The sequence below is a fragment of the Dromaius novaehollandiae genome, chromosome 27 (assembly GCF_036370855.1).
Source record: "Dromaius novaehollandiae isolate bDroNov1 chromosome 27, bDroNov1.hap1, whole genome shotgun sequence".
NCBI classification, from domain to species: domain Eukaryota; kingdom Metazoa; phylum Chordata; class Aves; order Casuariiformes; family Dromaiidae; genus Dromaius; species Dromaius novaehollandiae.
In genome coordinates this window covers 1,433,311-1,450,748 of record NC_088124.1, presented here as the reverse complement: position 1 = coordinate 1,450,748, position 17,438 = coordinate 1,433,311, and the positions used below count along the sequence as shown (strand labels likewise).

Here is a 17,438-nt window from a genome sequence, read left to right as displayed (position 1 = left end):
TATAATACCCAAAACATCTCCGAAGACACCTTAGAGCATCTCCACCACTTCATCCCACTTTTAAAGCTTCAAAACTCATCCCTGCATCATCTCCAGAAGGTTTTTCTGGATGTTCGAGGAACCCCCTAGCCCATGTGCTACAGCAAAACTGCCAGCACGCTGTGTCCCGGGGCGGCGGCAGAGCCCGCGGTCCTCCACAGGGCGTCCCACCTTTTGCTGATGCCCAGTGTGAAAATTCCCCAAATTCCTCTTTTGGTCCATTTTGGACCAGATAAATCCAGACAGTCCCACTGAAGCTTGAGGAGCTCAAGGGAGGTGACAGGCGAAGCTGGAGGGAGCAAGGAGCCACCACTGTCCACTCCACCACCTGCCCATACCGTGCAAGGGACATGCCATCATGGCCATGACTTATTTCTTCTTAAACCCTGATGGTCAAGGGTTGGTTTGAGGAAGATTTCCAGGAAAAAGGGTTCAGTGCCCTGGAGTCCTCCCAGGTCCATTTTTGGGGGCGGTGTGAAGGAGGTGCTCGAAGAAAAGCAAGGACTTTCAACCTCAATCCAAGCCTTGCGACCTTGAGTAGAAGGTGGCTTTTGCTCACCTGGGGAAGGAGAGCCAATTTCAGGCCCCCAAATCACCCCAAAATGGGGGCTACCATCTTCCACACTGCGTGTCGCATCACCTCCACACCAACGGGGATAATGGAGGAGCTGATTAGCACTTAACGACCCCATCAGCGTTTTTGGAAATGCTGAGCACTGGTGGGACCCTGATCTCACCTCCACCACCGACACACCGGGCGACCTTGGCCACGTCCCCTCGCCAGCTGTGGTGGGGAAGCCCGAGCTCTGACACCAGGGCAAAGCTGCTCCCACCACCCAGAGCAGCAGGTTCCTCCAGGGGCTGAAGACCAGCAGGTCCATCCTCAGCACCCGGCACCCTTCGGAAGTGGCTCCACAGCGGGAGCACCAAAAGACCAGCCAAGCCGGCCACCACCTACAGCCCCCTGCAGCCACGTAAGAGGTCCTTTGCTCTGTCATCCACCACCACCAAGAGTCATCTGCTCTCACCTGCCCTCCCCAGCTCTTAGATCCCCCTTGGCCTCCCCCGGGCCACCCTCTCCTCTGCGCCTGGAAAGACCACCGCAGGGCTCACCATAACCCGTGGGGGGCTGCCGGAGCGGCTCGAGCTGGCGGCGGGTGCTCTTGCAGGCACTGCAATGCAGTGCTGGTAGGACTTTTTTTTCTTTTTTTTTCCTCTCTCTTTTGGAAAGCCTTTCTTTTTTTTCTTCTTCTTCTTTTTTTTTTTTTTCCTTTTCCCCCTTCGAAAGTTGCAGCAGGAGGTTTGAGAAGGGGCTGATGTGCAGGGACGAGGTCCCTCCGTGGCAGCTGCAGACCTGCCCAGCTGTCTCTGCCACCAATTAGCACCCGACGCCGCTCTCGGCCCGGGCGCCCAGACCCACGGGGCTCCCCTCCCTGCGCTGGCACCCACCTCTGCCCACCAGCACCCAAAAGCTTCTGGCCACCTGCCTTAAAGCACCTTCTGCTCCCTCCAGCCCAGGGCTTTGCCCTCACAGCTTGCTTTGGTGCCTGCAGAAGGTGGATGCCCCAGGAGAGCAGGAGAACCATGGTTTTGAAGGCAAGAGGACCCACGTATCACCCATGGCCTCCTGCAGCCCACACGCCAAAGCCCTGCAGAGATAACCCTACGGGTTGTGCTAGACGGACGCAGTGGTCAACCACGTCCACCAGCCTGCGGTCACTCCAGGGGGACAAAGTCCCACCCAGCACCATTGCCACCAAGGACCCTCACATGTCACCCTCCACCCCACGCTGCATTGCCACCAGGTTCCTTCACGTGTCACCTTTCGCCCCACGCTGCAGTATCCTGCAACCGGCAGCACATTGCTCCAGACCCCCAAACGCGTCACCCCAAATCCCTCACGCACCATTGCTGCACTCCACACTGCATCACCCCCAGCCCCCCCAGCGGTGCATCGCCCCCTCCTCTGCTGCCAGGCCCCGAGCCACCGCGAGAGCCCAGCTCCTCCTGTCCACGTTACGCAGCTGCACTGAGCGGCAGACCCTGCTCCTCAGCGTGTCTCAGGGATGGGAGCGGTGCGGATCTGCCGTTCGCTGGGCTCCCACCTGGTCCAAGCCCTTCGCCTTCCCTCAGAGCCCTGAACCCACTTGCGAGGGCATCAGGCAACGCAGCAAACGCCAGGGATAAACAGCCAGCCAAGGAGCCCCTTGCAGGGATGCAGGGCTCATCCTCGGGCTTGCAGCCTCTGCATCACCCCCCCTGCACCAACTTCTGCCGTTCTCAGCCCCAAGCTCTGCGGGGAACAGCCCACGTTCACCCAGGCCAGCTCGGGCACTGACCCTGACCGTCAGCAGGACTCAGGCACACATCTCCCATGGAGCAGGATCAGCCCTGGGCCGTAATGTCCCACCGGAAAACCATTCCCGAAGGCTGAGGCGCATGCAAACCCAGCCCTGGCAGTGCTCAGCACCGTCCAGCGCCGCGGGGATGGGGAGAAGCAGCTCTGCAAAGCAGCCTGCAGCGCTGGAAGATGAAGTGTTGGTCTCCCCGTGACCTTCAGCATGTTATGGCAAGGATTTGAGGGGGAGAAGGTGACAGATTAACGAGGTTGCCGGTTTACCCGCACGACAGGGAGCAGCTCCCACCGTTCCCTGCCTCCGACACGGAGAGGGACCGCGCGCTGGAGGCGCAACGTCCCACGCAAGAGCAGCAATGCCCAAAGTCCTTGCCACAGCCCGGAGGGCACTGGTGCCCACCAAACACTTGCTACAGAGGTCTTAAATCAGGTGCAGGTCAGCCTAAAATCAGCCCCGACAGTGCTTTGGTGCTTTGCTGGTGGAAGTTGGCTCGGCTCCTGCGCCCTGCCACCGATTTGCACCGCCCGGGGATCTGGCTCCGGCTCAACTGTGCTCCAAAGTGATGAGCCCCGTTCTCTAATTTCCCCAGCACCGCAGCCAAGCTGGCCCTTGCAGCTGGCTTAATTAAAAACCCAGGGTAGCGGCTACGGTGCACGTCGCCCACCGACAGCCCGTGATGGATTTTGTTTACGAGAAGCGCTCGAAGAGCTGCTGGGCGCCTGCTGCGGCGCTGGGATGGAAATCCCGCTTTCGGAGCAAGCTCATTTACGGCCGGCTCCCGCGCCCGGCTGCTCCGCCGTGAGCCGGCCTGCACCATTCCTCACCCCGAGGCACAAAACCAGGGTATTTCCAGTGCCTCGAAAGCAGTTTTCACCGTGGAAAATCCCTAACGCACCCCCAGGATTTCGTGATCTGAGCATCCCACCTGCACCCGTAGCAAAGGGCTCCGTCGCAGAGAGCCTCCAGCAGCCCTTGCCAGCAAGAACAGGGCTCTGGGAGTTTCACCAGCACCCCAATACGATGGTGCTGAGCTATTTTTTTAAATAAATGGCTATTTATTCCCCCACATATTGACAGCTGGGGTCCTTGGGACCCTGCTAAGGGCCTCTCTGAGCACGCAGTCCTGCTCTGCTCGCTGCAGCACAGCACGGACACAGAGCCGCAGGGTGCAATCCTGCCCGGCATCAGCCGAGACGGTGCACGAAGGCGCAGAGCGAGGAAGGGATCTGGGGACCTGAGGAAGGACCTGGCCTGGACTCGGGAAGCCTCTGCCCAGAGGGGTACCCAAGCAGGCTCAGGGCTCCCTATCCGTGGTCTCCAGGATATCCAGGAGGTCTCCAGGGCCTCGCTCACACCGGGCTGCGGCTCCACAGAGCATCTGCTCAGCGCCAGGCCGGCTCTCTGCAGGCAGCCAAATGCAGCTGCTGGAAAATACCCGCTTCTTCGCAGCAAGGCAGTGCGGGGGCGGACCAGGCTGGTTGTGCATCCTAAACCTCTCCTTCCCTGCCAGCAGGGGAGGGAGGGCGATTCCTGCTACTGCGTAACTGGAAAGTCCCCCCCCTCCATCCTCCACCCTCACCTTCACGGAGCTGAGGAGAAGGGCAGAAAACAGCAATCCTGCAAAAAAAAATCAAGATTAATGAAGTTCAGGCAGTAATTAGTGACGGCATGTTTTGGAAACTGGTTAGAGGAGCGTGATGCAGCGATTAATCACATTCAGGTTGTATTTTGGACAGCCCAGGTAGGCTGGTGCCTTATTTCTGCTCTCCAAACCCAGGAAAGTCCATCCCGCATTGGCACCCAGAGGCTGCCGCTGCATCAGCGGTTGCTGCCCTTGGGGGCTGCAGAGACGAGACTGTCCACACCGACTTGAACCTATGGGATTTCGTTAGAAAACGAATGGCTGCTCCGAACGCGGGCTTGGAGCAGTGAGTTATCTTCCGTCTGGGCCAGAAAACCCAGAGTCTGAGCTCTGCACTGTCCACTGGGCCAAGGGGCTGTAAATCATCCTCCTGGGGACCACAGCTGGCCCCAGGAGACCTGGGCAACCCTCCAGCACTCCAGAAATGTCAAATTAGGAAACCAGTGGCAAAATCTGCACTGTCTGGCACCAGTATTTGTGGTTTGATGACTCGGCTAATGAAATTCCCAAGTAGTCAATGGTTCGTTAATTGAGGGATTTGGTCATGAGCAGGGAGGACGGTTTGGCAAACATGGCACGATGAGGAGGATTCACCCTCCCAGGGTTGACGGGTAGCAGAGGAGACATCCCTCGTGGCCCGTTTTTGGGATGGAGCCTGTGCACCCCGGGACATACAGAGTCACCACACTCCCTGCTGTGTGTCCTGGGACAAACAGAGTTTTAGGTAGAGCTGAGGTATTTGGCAGCACCTAAGGCCAGATTTTGACACCACCGGGCCATTTCACTCCTGGATATACGGAGTGCTTTGCAGCTGGCACAAACCGAGAGCCAGACCTGAAGACCAAGCACAGCCCATCTCAGGCAGACCCAAAGCCCCGCTGGCGCGATGCCTGGGCACCTCTCTGGTCTTTTGCACAAGCATAAAGGTACCATGAAAGCTCCTGCTCTGCTTGGGACCCACACATCTAGTGTCAAACACAGCACATCAACAGGTAGACATGCCGGTCCAGCATTTTGGATAACAGCAAATTCACAAGCCACAGCCTAGGATCACATCATCCATGGCTTAAAACACAACCATGAGCTAGGAAGGAGCTGGAGGACTCGTCACCACGTAACCACCAGCGACCATTAGGACAATCATACCAACCCTGAGCTCAGCAGCAGCATTTGCTGGAAGCGCAGACGGCTGTGTCCCAGTGAGCACCCTTCACCCCGCTCCGATGGGTTTGATCCGAGCTTCTCGCAACACCAGCGAGATGACTGCAACGACATGATCCTGCTTCAGATGAGGATGACCATGGTCTCTCTTCCCCCAAAGCGAGGGAGCTGCAGAGTGTGGAGAGTTGTCACGTATCTGGGGAGACGTAGCCTTCCCAGTGCAGCTCCCCGGGGACATCGGACCAGATACCAAACCCTCTCCTTCCCTGGATCCCATTTGCTAACTGCGCTCACAAGGCATTTCAATGACAGAAATGTCGAAGACGTTATCTGCAAGCCCATCTCTCGCCCGAGATCCAACAGCCGTCTCCCACCGTTATTCGGTGATCTGCTCTTCCCTTCCCATTTACAAAGCCGGACAAACCTCTGCCTCTCGTTGCTGTGTCTTCCATGCGGGTCCTTCCTCCCACCAGTGTCTCCCAGGCAGGAAGCTGGAGCTGACCCTCTGCAGGGACAAACTCCATTAGGCTTGGGGAGATGGAGAAGGTTTAATTATTCAGGCTGTGATGTTTACACAGATACACTGTGCTTTCTGAACCCATTTGTATGACTTTGTTTCTAATGGGGAACAGAGCCTAATTAAGGGAAAACATGACTCGGCTTCTAATGGTCATTTAATTAACAGAGAATTTTTGGCCTCTTCTGAACCTTTCCAAGTTTCCAGCTGTGGAGGAAGCCAAAATTACAAACTTTATCCTAAGAGAACCTACCTGGGGCTGGAAGGGCCCTCTTTGGAGGCAGGGAGCATCTGCTCTCACCACCCCGGGGCCAGCCCTGTTCGTAGACCCGCTTGCACCCACACCCCAGCAGCACCCACCGGCACAAACGAGGAGGATGCAGGTGAGCCAGGCATCGTGGAAGATGGACGCTGCTGGAAGTGAGAAGTCCTACAGCCATCCTGGGACCCAACCAGTAGGCCCAAATTCAGGGTCTACTCCTGAGACCACCCCAGGCCCAACCTAGTCTGGGCAGACCCAAAGGACAGGCGCAGGCAGTGTGGTGCCCTGGTGCCAAGTTCCCAATTTCTCCTCGCCCCCAGCTATGAAACCCACCACCCAGTTAGGAAAGGTGCCAGGAGATCACATAGAGGCTGGGAACCCTCCACCAGCACGCCGAGATCCCAGCCTTTCAGGGGCCATTCACGGCTCTGGTGCTCAGGGGTATCAGCTGCACCAAAAGAGACAGCTCTGCGGCACCCGGCCAGCACCCAGCACAGCACCCAGGGGACCAGGAGCATTTCTAGCCTTGCATTTTTAGAAGTCTGCCTCACCGAGTGAACCTGTAACTCCCATTCACTGAGATCCCATGGTTGCATTGAGCCACCTGCAGCTTCATGGACGCCAACGGAGCCGGTTTGTTGGTCCTCCGGAACAATGTGGACGGTCCCCGGGGAGGAACGGACAGACACAGAGCATCTCCCTCTCCAGCACGGGCAGCCAAGACCCCGCTGATTTGGGATCTGTAGTGCATGGGGGATCTGCAGGAGCCCTGGGGGCTCCAGACCTGCACCAGGTCCACAGGGTCTCCTTGCTCAGGCTGGAGAAGTGGCGCTGCCCTCCAAAACAGTGGCCCACAACATGGAGATGGTTTATCCCAACAGTCTGGCAAGCAAAATCCTCCAGCACTGCCAGGCCCAGCCTCCATCACCCCCCGAGGCAGCTATCAGCTCCCAGGGATTGTTTTTATGCCATAAAAATCCCACGAGATGAAAAGCCCCCCCAGGTAATCCAGCTGGGGGACAGAGCAGGACCCTGATGCAAAAGGCCCATGCATGCGTGCAAGCCTGCACCCAGGGCCAGGTGCCAGCACCCATGGCCTTGACGTCCCCACGCAGGCCACAGTGCCATGTCCACCTCCATCTGCAGCACGGGGTCCCAACCCTGCGCCACTGTACAGGCTGCAATGCTCAGAAGCACCGAATCTTGCCCCAAGCCACCGGCCATCTGGGCTCAGCATCCCCCACGTCACCCCAAACACGGTGCAACACGAGCGGGGATGGGGACGCAGGCGGGAGGGGGTGGCCAGGGCCACGGGCTCGTGGAAGGAGGGAAGCATCCCAGGGGTGCAGCTGCGTTGCCACTGCCGTCAGCGGGAATCGCAGCACAGCAGCCCCCACCCAAGCCTGGACTAACTGCATTAGTGTCACCGGATCAGACCCTCCGTCAGCACAATCCACCCCACCGAGGCGCTGGCCCGGTGCCCAGGCACTATCAGCTACCAGCTTGGGCAGCGCTTTTACCTGGGTAACCCACTGCTGCCCGTGCTCCTCTCCTGATTTATGCTCCTAAAGGAGAGGGATGTTTCCAGCTCCTCCAGCCCTGCTGCTTCTCGATGGACTTTTCAGGAAGGATGTTTATACCAGGGCTGGAAAACAGAAGTCAACAGGCTAATTGAGTGTGTTTGACAGAGTGAGGCTGCTGCTCCGGTAGCACTAAGTGTCATCACGAGCCAGGAGCTGCTGAGATATTTCATGCGGAGAAAGCCGCTCGGAAAAGGATAGCGCGTTTGCCTAGCCCCCAACCCAAATATGAGCAGACCCCGTTGGCCCCACGGCACACTCGCCCCGAGGAAGCGGCCGAGGGGGCACACACAAACCAGAGGCGGAAAAACATGGAAGAAATTAAGGGTGACCTTGTCGCCCTGCCTGCAGCCGCCCGAGGCAGACGGGGCCACCAGAGACCAACACTGCAGCATCTTCCTGCAAAACTGTTTGCCTGGAGACGGCCTGGCAGCCCAGAGCCTGAGATCAGGATACGTTCCCTTATCCTGGGGCACGAAGGCAGCAGAAACCCAGGGACGAAGCTCATCTGTCCTCCCGGCTCAGAGCCTGCACAAAGACCGTGCCAGGATGGACCTGCTCTCCTTAACACGCTTGCGCTGTCACCTGTGACATTATTTCCAAGCCCCAAAACCCCAACCAGAAAAGCAGAAATGCCAGTGCGTGAGCTGAGACCTTGAAACTCAGCACACGTGGCTGCTGCTTGGGCTAAAGGCGTCTGCCAGGGCTCAGCACGGACCAGTCCCCGAGGTTGGGCAAGGTGCTTCTTGCCATTTCACAGCAGCGGGAAAGCACAGCTCGGGGTGGCTCCTGGGGCCACAAACCCTCCTCACCTTCCTCCCGCTGACCACCTGGACCAGCGCCCAAGGACCGGGCTGACCAGGGACAGCAGGTCACCCGGTCCTACCCCATGGGCCACCGCCACCCTGCTCGCTGGCTCACGGAGACGCCTCCCACCCTCCTTCCCCGCCGTCGCCTCCGAGATGAGCTCGTCTCTGCTACCTCTCAGCAGGCGCTGGCACCCAGAAGCTTATCTAATTAAAAATAATGATGTGCTCGGGTTCACCCGCCCGCAGCAGAGGGCCGGCACGACGGCGGGCCCTTCCCCGGGAGATGAGTAATCGGGAGCTGCGTTAGCCTGCGTGAGAACGACACGGCTCCTGTAAAAACCCATCTGATCAGCTCCCCGACGGGCTGCGAGCTGATTTCACTGGGCTCACAAGTCCCCGGAGCCGTGCCTTGCTGCGGGGTATTTTTGACACCCAAACGCCTCACGTACCCACGTGCCCTCTAAGCGTCTGCAAGAGGCGGAGGCACCGCAGACAGAGACGGACGCCTTGCGCCCACGTGAACCCTGCCAAGAGCCAGGGAGCCCGGCACGAATTCCCGGCCAAATCGCCCCCGTGGCCACCACACACCAGCTAAGGGTCCCGGGGCCAGGACCAGCTCCCAGCTCCTCCCTGCTTCCACGCCGTGGAGCCAAGAGCCCTTGCAGGAAGGGGGATGAGTCCTTGGCTCACGAGGGAGACTGCATAAAAGTAATTTAAGGACTGGATGTTTTAAAGGCTGGTTGCCTTCCTTTTACAAAGCACCTGCTTTTGCGTCACAACAGCTACATTATTTAGAGCAAAAATAAGAAGCGACAGTAAAATACGGTCTTAAAGGTAGCCTTCATCCATCATTTGGGTACCAGATTAATGGTTTATGATGTTCCCAAGTCAAAACAAGCAGCTACTGCTTCCTTAATGCAGTGCCATGCACTACAGCAGCTCCCAACAGCCCTGCTGAGATGGTTTAAACAGCTGAAGATCCAAGTATTGGAGGGACTTGGCACATGGGACCAGCCCTGCCCCAGCCTCCGCTCCAGGACCTTGCTGAAGTCCTGCCTCTCTGCACCAGCACAAAACAGGGCAAGGATCCCAGCCTCCACCGTGAAACGGGGCAGAAATGGGCAGAGGGAACATCACGCTTGCCCTACCACAGCTCCTGCAGTTTTCTGTGGAAACCACGACAGGTTTGGAAGTCGCAAGCATTTCCCCAGGATGGTCTTTTTGCGGCCAAAAGAACCTTTCTGCTCAGCATCTTTAGGGAGAGGTCATCAGCCACGGAGCACCATCTGCTAAGCGGATAGATGCTGGGACAAACATTCAGGTTTGCCTGTGTGACGGCACCTGGCGGGATGGGAACCTTTGGTACACAAGTGTTGCAATAATAAAACTTCATGAAAACGGGCATCGCCCTTGACCAACAGCAGACCAGGCGTAGGGCCTTGGCTGGGCAGCCATCCGCTGCCCCACTCGGAGGCAGATCCTCAGCTCTTCTTCGAAGAACCTCCACCTCGGAAGGAAGGTCATATCACAGCATCCAAGGAAAACCAAGGTGGTTCATGCCTCTGGGCAAGATACGACAAAAACGGTCCAGTGAGAGACCACGAGGCAGCCAAGAAGGATACGAGCAGAGATGCCACCTCTGAGAAAGGATGATTTCATCCTCTGCAGCAACTTCATACTAGCCCTGCATCTCTCTGGCTGCCAAAACAACCTGTCTGCAAATCCGGGTCCCTACCAGAGCTGGCAGATGGCTGCTCTCCAGGCTTTTGTGTTCCTCACCGCGCTGCCCGAGCCTTCTGCACATCTGGGTCTGCTCGTTCAGCCTCTGCCTCTTCCACCCAGCAGCTCCGCTCGGGAACCCTGCGGGGACGCACACGGTGATGTTTCTGCGCACGGGGACCACGGCTCGTGCCCAGGGACGTCAGCGGGTGCCGGCCAGATAGCCTGGAAGCTGTTGGGAGCCCGTCCCTGCAGCTTACAGGTTTTCTCTGCCTTTGTCTCCGTAAAATCAGGACAGTAGTGAGGCAGAACAGGGGGAACACGTAAGTGAGCAGATCTCTGCATGGTTCAGCAGATTGCTGGGGAGAAGGGGCCCACAACCAGGCCCCAAGGCGCTTGCTGGCTCAAAGCCTGGCCTTGCACCCATGGGTGCTGCTTGCTCTCCCCAGGTCTCTTCCAAACCCTGTTTTTCCCACACCTCTTCCCAGCCTCCATCCCTTCTCCGAGGAGGCAGGGGCAGTGGGGGGCCCAAACCTCCCTTGTCCCCACCGCCGCGGCTTCCCCAGCCCACGCGAGCACGCAGAGCCGGGCCGCAGGACGCAACGAGGGAAGGAGGCTGGAAGGATTAAACTGGGGCTGGTGCAAGAGCTCCCGCGGGAGCAGGCGAACGCGCTGCAGCAGACGCTCCCCGCCGAGCCGAGCGGCGTTTCGGTGCAATCAGCAAACGGGCCAGCAACCGCTTTCGCCTCCCCCCCCTTCACCCCCCGCCGCCTCCCCGTTAAAGCTCTCGGCTTTCATCAAGTGTTATTGTGATGCTCGGAGAGCTTCAGAGACCCCATGGAAGGAAGATTCATTGCTAATTAGCTGGGAAGCAAAAGAGAGAGCGCTTAAAGATACCTGCTTATACAGCTACAGTCGGACACCTGCAGAGGCGAAGGTACAGTCGGCCTGCGCACACCGGGAGCAGCCCTCAGCCTCACAAGCTCCCAGCACAGCCGCGCGAATGCGGCCCCGTGCCAGCGGTTAGCGGGGCATCGGTGCACACCGTGCCACGCTACGAGGGTTTTCGCGGGCTCTGCCGGCCTCGTGGCCCAAAGGGAAAAGGCATCACGGCTGCTGCCGGCAGCAGCAGGTCGGTGAAGAGCAAGATCTCCCGAGCCTTGGAGATGCAACCGTCTGCTAGGACACCAGGGAGCGGGCGCAGGAGAGGTTGCAGAAGAGCATCCCTCTTGGCTAGCCGAGATCGGGGCAGGATGGGCAGAGAGGTCCGGTTGCAGGAGCTTTTTGGGTCGCGTGGGTCCTTTCGGCAGTGCCGGCTGCACCATCCAGCCCGGTCCACAGCATCCGAGCCCTGGGGAACCACCAGGTCCACCCAAACCGAGTCCAGCGCAGGCAACTGCCATGGCTCTCCCTGGGCTTGCAAGGCTACAGATTGCCAAAAAATAGAAAAGAAAGGAAAAAAAAAAAGCCTCCCCAGACAGGGGACGGGGTGCTGCTCCCAAGAAAGCGGGTGCTGCCTGTCCCCCCGCACGGGTGACGCCGCGGCGGCCGTGCCTCGCTCAGCCGGCGGCAGAGGAGAGCAGAGCTAACTAGGGCAGCAGAAGGAGACGGGCCGGGTTATTAAAACCATCCAAAGCCGCCGCTGGGGCTGCTGCGGTCACCCGGCCCCGGCAGCCTGGCGCGGAGCTCCCGGGGCTGCAAAGTTGCCCTGCTCCGCACACGGCTCGCAGGGCCCCGAATTCGAGCCGTGGTGGCGGTGGTCCCACGAAACAGCAATTTCTCCTGATCAATAGGAGGAAAAAAAAAGGGGGGAAAGAAAAAAAGAAAAAGAAAAGAAAAACCAGACAGCTCTTGGGGAAGAGCCAGAAGCTAATCCAGGAGAGAAGCGAGACAAGCTGCATCGATTTTAGAAGAGCGGACAGCGAGCGAACGCACGCTGCCAAGCAGCTCCTGCCCTGCACTGCTCTTGGTCTAAATTAATACGGGTTTCATTCTTCGCCGTACAAATACTGGTGATTTCCAGGGGCACAGCCTCAGCTGACACGAACCCAAGCCGCAGGGACAGGCCAAGGTGCTACGGCCCCGGGCCACCCACCCGGGCAGCCTCCAGCCTCGGGGAGGGAGGAAGAGGATGGCCAGGGACACCACGGGCTCGGTGGGGACCCGGCGCTGCACCCGCCTGCGAGCCCAGGGATCTAAACACAGCTCAAAATGCATCGCGGGGCACTTTGAGCCTCGTTGCATGGATGAAAAAAAGCCACCGCAAGAGAGGGGACACGGGGACAGAGCGCGCGAGCAGCCGTCTCGCGGCAGCAGCAACAAACGGATGAGCCTGGCCCGGCCTCACCGCGCAGCTCATTGCGGCACAAGGCAGCAGCTGCTCGCGGCAACGCGGGTTTGGGGGCACGGAGAGGGCCCGCGTCCATGTCATCCCCACTCCGGCAGTAATTCAGCACTGCTGGGGATTTATTCATGGGAAAAAATCCCGTAACGTCCCTGGGAGACGAGTGAGCAGAGCCCTGCGGGGCAGCCCCATCCCGCCGGGTCCAGCAGGTTCGTAAATCCGTGCGTGGCAATAAAGTCCTTTTTTCCCCCTTGCACCCTACGCTCGAGGCCCACGGGTGCACGGCGCAAGCAGGGTGCTGCCACCCCGGGCATCCCCTTTCCCAACGGCACTTGGCCGCATCCCCAGGTTTCGCGCTGATCGGCCAGCGCTGGATCCCCACGTGTCACCTCCAGCCAGCGCGGGGCGGATGGGCTCAGGGGTTCGACAAGCCCAGACCTTCTGGAGGAGGAAAGGTGCCTCCAGCACCCTCCCGCAGCTCCGCGCCAACATTTGGCCCGGATTTCCCGACCTCTGCACACGCTGCCGCGGTCCGGAGACCCCGTCCGCTGCTCCCGCGCAGGACCGGGAAGGGAACGCCTGAAGCGACACACTTAATTAAAGCACATTAAAACATTAGGCTGCATGATGTGAAGAAAGCCTTAAAGCCACCAGGACCTCCCTCCCGGGCAGGGTCTCGGTGCAGATGCCGAATTGCACGCGCTCGGCCCTTTGCTCACGTAGCAGTGATATAGGGGGAAAAAAAAGATCACAATCCCTCCTCCAGGCCCTGGAGCAGGTTAAACATCGTTCGACTTCCAGCACCAACGGGAGCAAGCGAAAAGCCTCGCTGGGACGCGGGAAAACCTCCGTGCTCGAAAGGGGTTCGGCCACCGCGCGCCGGGGCTCGGCAAAGGGCCCTTCACCGTCCCTCGGCCGCCGGCACCGGGGGCATCTCAGATTCCAGGCGTGCACTGCCTAATTTCAGGTTGAATTAATAAACGGGGAATCATGCCGAGTTGATCTGATGCTCCGGGACGCGTGACGGTATCAAAATCCCATTATAGATGAAGGGAGGCGTGAAGAGCAAAATGAGCTCTGGCATCCGAGGCGTTTCGATCGATGCGATAACGCGATTATTAGGGCTAATAATCAAGGAGCACTTAGGGAAGCGCGAGCTCCCACGGGGGCCGAGGGCAGCGGCGTTTGCACCTGGGAGGGCAAATCTCTCAGCGCCCAAGGGCAAAATCCAAAAGCCGCTGGACACGAGGTCTGTTTATCTGCTCAAGGCATCGATCCTGCGCTAGGACATTGCCGCTGCCCGTTCCCGGTTTTCCTGTGCAAGCGGGAGATGGAGAAACTCCGGCTCTCCGGGTGACGGGGCAAGGTCAGAGCCGTCTCTGCGTTTCCCCATCTGCAAGAAGGGGCTGGGGCAACCCTCCAAGGGCGTTTGGGGGGTTTGGGGGTGCGGCGGAGGGTTTGTGTTTTACCGGTTCGTGCTCCTCTTGGGCAGCACGGGGGACGGGTGCCACCGAGGGGCTCGGTGACCTTGGCCACGTCACCTCCCCCCGCGCTGCCCGGACTTGCAAAACGCACCGAGCGATGCTCAACCCCCCTCAACACGGTCCCTGGGCAAAAAGGCAGCGAAAGGCAGAAAGCGTCCGACCAGGGCACCGCAGCTCCGCAGCCGGGAGCCCTCGGCGGGCGGCAAAGGCACCGCTGCGCTAGCGAGCGGCAATGCAGCAGGCAGCAGAGGACTCCTGCCGGTCGCCGCGCGGCTCGTGCACGAGGATGAAATCTCTGCAGCAGCATCTCGGCGCAAACGAAAGGAGCTGAAGTTTCGCTGCCGCAGAGGGCCTGCGGCTGCCGGGGCCCGGGGGCCGCCGGAGCGCTCGCCAAGGACGCGGAGGGGCCGAAGGCCGCCGCGAAGCGATGGGCGACCCGGGCACGGCCTCGCGCCACGGTCCCCTTGCAAGAGCATCTTTCCTCCGCGCGGTTTGCGGGTGTCTTTAGGGCTCCCAGCCCTTCCCGGCGCTTTTCGGAAGTAGGTTGCGAGGCAGCGGCAAGGCGTCGGGGAGGGCGCGAGCAGCCGGCTCCGAGGCAGCCGGGGATGCGAGGGGATCCCACGGCAGCCGCCCGCCCGGCTCGGGGGTCCAACTCCGACGCCTCCTGCGCCGAGAAGCGCGGGAGGATCCCGGCCCGGCCCAAAGAGCGGCGGGGGATGGAGCCCAGCAGCAGGGGCTCGCCGGAGCTGGCTGCCGGCCAGGGCACTACGGACGGCTGCGGAGCCGGAGCGTCGCCCGCCAGCACCGCGGGAGCAGCCCCGGCGCGGAGCCGCCGCAGCCCCCGGCAGAGCAGCTCGGGGCCCCCCGCACTGCGCCCCCGGCCCGGCCGGGGGAGGGGTCCAGGCGTCCCGCATCGCCGCCGCACCCCCCCCCCCAACCCCGGTCCTGCCTGCGGAGCCAGGCGCGGGGAGCCGCCCCCGCCGTGTCCCCCCGGTCGCAGCCCCGGTCGCAGCCCCGGTCGCAGCCCCGCACCTGCCCGCGGGCGCTCGCTCGCAGCCCGCACCGGCATCACCCGTCCCGCACAGCCCCGGCGCCGGGGAGAAACTTCGCCGCGAGTGCGGGCGCCGCGGGCGGGAGGCGCGAACTTACCGGCCGCAGCGGGGCGGAGCGGGCCGGGCCGGGGCAGCGCGGCCGAGCGCGGTGCGGGACGGTGCGGGACGGTGCGGGACGGGCGGGCGCGGGCGCTGCGGCAGCCCCGGCCCCTCCGGGCTCGCGTGCGGCGGCTCCGCGCGGCTCCGCCCACTGCCGAGGGCCGCCCCGCCCCGCCCCGCCGGCCCCGCCCCCTGACCGGCCCCGCCCCCCTGGCTGGGCGGCCCCGGCCCCCCCCCCCGGGCAGCCCCCGCCCGTCCCCCCGCCGGCGGTTCCCGCGCGCCGGTTACGTCACGGCGGTCACCCGGCACCCGCCGCCTCACACCGCTCCCCTCGCGCCGGGCCCCTCACACCAGTCACCCCCCAGCAGTCGCCTCACGCCCGTCCCCTCACACTGGTCCCTTCCCAGCGGTCACCCCACACCGGTGACTCCCCACTGGTCACCTCACCCGTCCCCTCACACCAGTCCTCTCACATCTGTCCCCTCACACCGGTCACCCCCCACCAGTCCCCTCACACTGGACCCCTCACACAGGTCCCTTCACGTCGATCACCCTCCGCCCATCCCCTCACACCAGTCACCTCACACTGATCCCTTCACACCAGTCACCCCACTGATCACCTCACCTCTGGTCACCCCAGCCTGGTTGATCCCCACTGGTCAAGCCACCTCAGCCTTGTCACCTCACACCGGTCACCCCACATCAGTCTCCCCCACACTGGTCCCTCGATCCCAGTCATGTCCATGGGTCACTCCCAGCTTCCCACCATGTTTTTCTTCCACATGGCAGCTGGGGCAGGGGTGGAGGAGATCTGATGGTGCCCAGCGAGGTCCACGTGGGGCTCCTGCTCCTGCAGACGCTGCCTGTGGCCTCCCCGGTGCTGGGCCTGGCACCTTCTATCTCCTCTCCGCCATGAAGTACCTCGCCCCAAAACGCAGTGTTCCCCAACTGCCCGCCCTCCCTTTTCAGCCACGCAGGGTCCCTCCTTGCTAGGTGAGGCTTTGGCAGTCACCACCTCCTTCACGCTCTTCGTGCCCAGCCAGATTGGGGCATGTAACGCACACGTGGATCAGAACCACTGCCGTATGCCCATCCCGAAACGTGACAGGCCGTCCGTGTCCCTCCTCTGCCAGAGCTGTCTGGCTCATCATGCAATTTTTATCAGCTTTTTGTTGCTCTTTTGACTCTCAGGTCAAACCCAAGTTCCCAGAAGCTCTCTGGACTTGGGGTCTGTGGCACGTTGTGGGTGAAGGTGGTGGCTTCCCACCCCACCACCTCTGTCTCCTCTCCAGACCCACTGTCCTGTGCTCCCGCTGCCTCTCCCGGGGTATCCGTGAAGACCCGGGGCAGCTGGGGTCCACGTCCCCCCATAGCTGGGTGCAGAGGGCAGCCCCACGCGGGCACGGTGGGGACCTCGGCGTGCCGGGGTTGTATCCTGCCACCGTGGGCAGGTGCTGGGGGAGGCTGGGAGCTGCAAGACCCAAGTGCACGGAGAGAACGGGTGACGGCTCCCTGGTGAGTCACCAGCCTCCCTGGGACGTGGGCAGACTGCGCCACGGCGGCTCCCGGCCACCGCCACGGCGGCCCCGACGGCACTGACCGCCTGGCCCCGAGCGGCCGAGTGTGCCGAGGGCCCGCGAGAGCCCGAGCCGCACCAGGGCGCCTGTCTGAGCCGGGAGCCGGGACGTGACAGGCTGCTCCAGCCAGAGCCTCTAACAACAGGATTGATTTCCTCGCGCCCCCGCGACGGCCCTGAGCCAAGGCAGACTTCAGCCTGGCTTTAATGAGCAGACGCTGCTGAATTAAAACACGGGTTCGTCACCGCTGGCATTCCTGCAGCGCTAGCTGAGGCTGGTTCAACTCAAGGCAGCAGTGAGCAACCTTGCTCGGGTGGGGAAGGGGAGGTGGGGTGGGGGGGGGTCCCAGAGATGGTGCCCAGAGAGGGCGAACAAGGAGAGGGCCCCAGGGTGCCAGCCCGGCTGGGGGTGGCTTCCCCCAAAGGCACCATGGGCCCCTGAGCGCCCTCCAAGCACTGGGTGCTCCCCTGGGTGCAGTGTGGCTGTGACGCTTCCCCCCTGTACCCCCCCAAAGCGTGGTGTGATACCCCATGGGTGCTGTTGTACACATGGTGCTGTACCCCATGGGTGCTGGGCCCAGGACCCAGCACAGGCCCCCTCTCTGCTGCTCCACTGCCTGCTCTCCTGCTCGCACAGGCCACAGCGCGATCACGGGCTGGGGAGCGTGCGCGTGGTGCATCTCAGTGTTTGAGGGGCCCTGGCTCCCCAAAACCAGCATGACTTTGGGGCGAGCCCTTGGGCTGGGACCCAAGAGACTCCAGGTTACCATTTGCAGCTGCTTTTCTCCCTGCACCCG

The 17,438-nt window shown here is 61.2% G+C and overlaps 1 protein-coding gene across 4 annotated transcripts in view; it reads right to left on the bottom strand.

Moving 5' to 3' along the window:
- SYT2 (synaptotagmin 2) overlaps positions 1-15,227 on the bottom strand; it is a 40,038-nt gene extending 24,811 nt beyond the window's left edge. For all 4 annotated transcript variants that reach the window (XM_064498034.1, XM_064498037.1, XM_064498035.1 and 1 more), the window contains exon 1: positions 15,064-15,227. The gene's annotated coding sequence lies outside the window, so the exon portion shown is untranslated. The remainder of the gene's footprint in view (positions 1-15,063) is intronic.
- Positions 15,228-17,438: the final 2,211 nt, after the last annotated feature.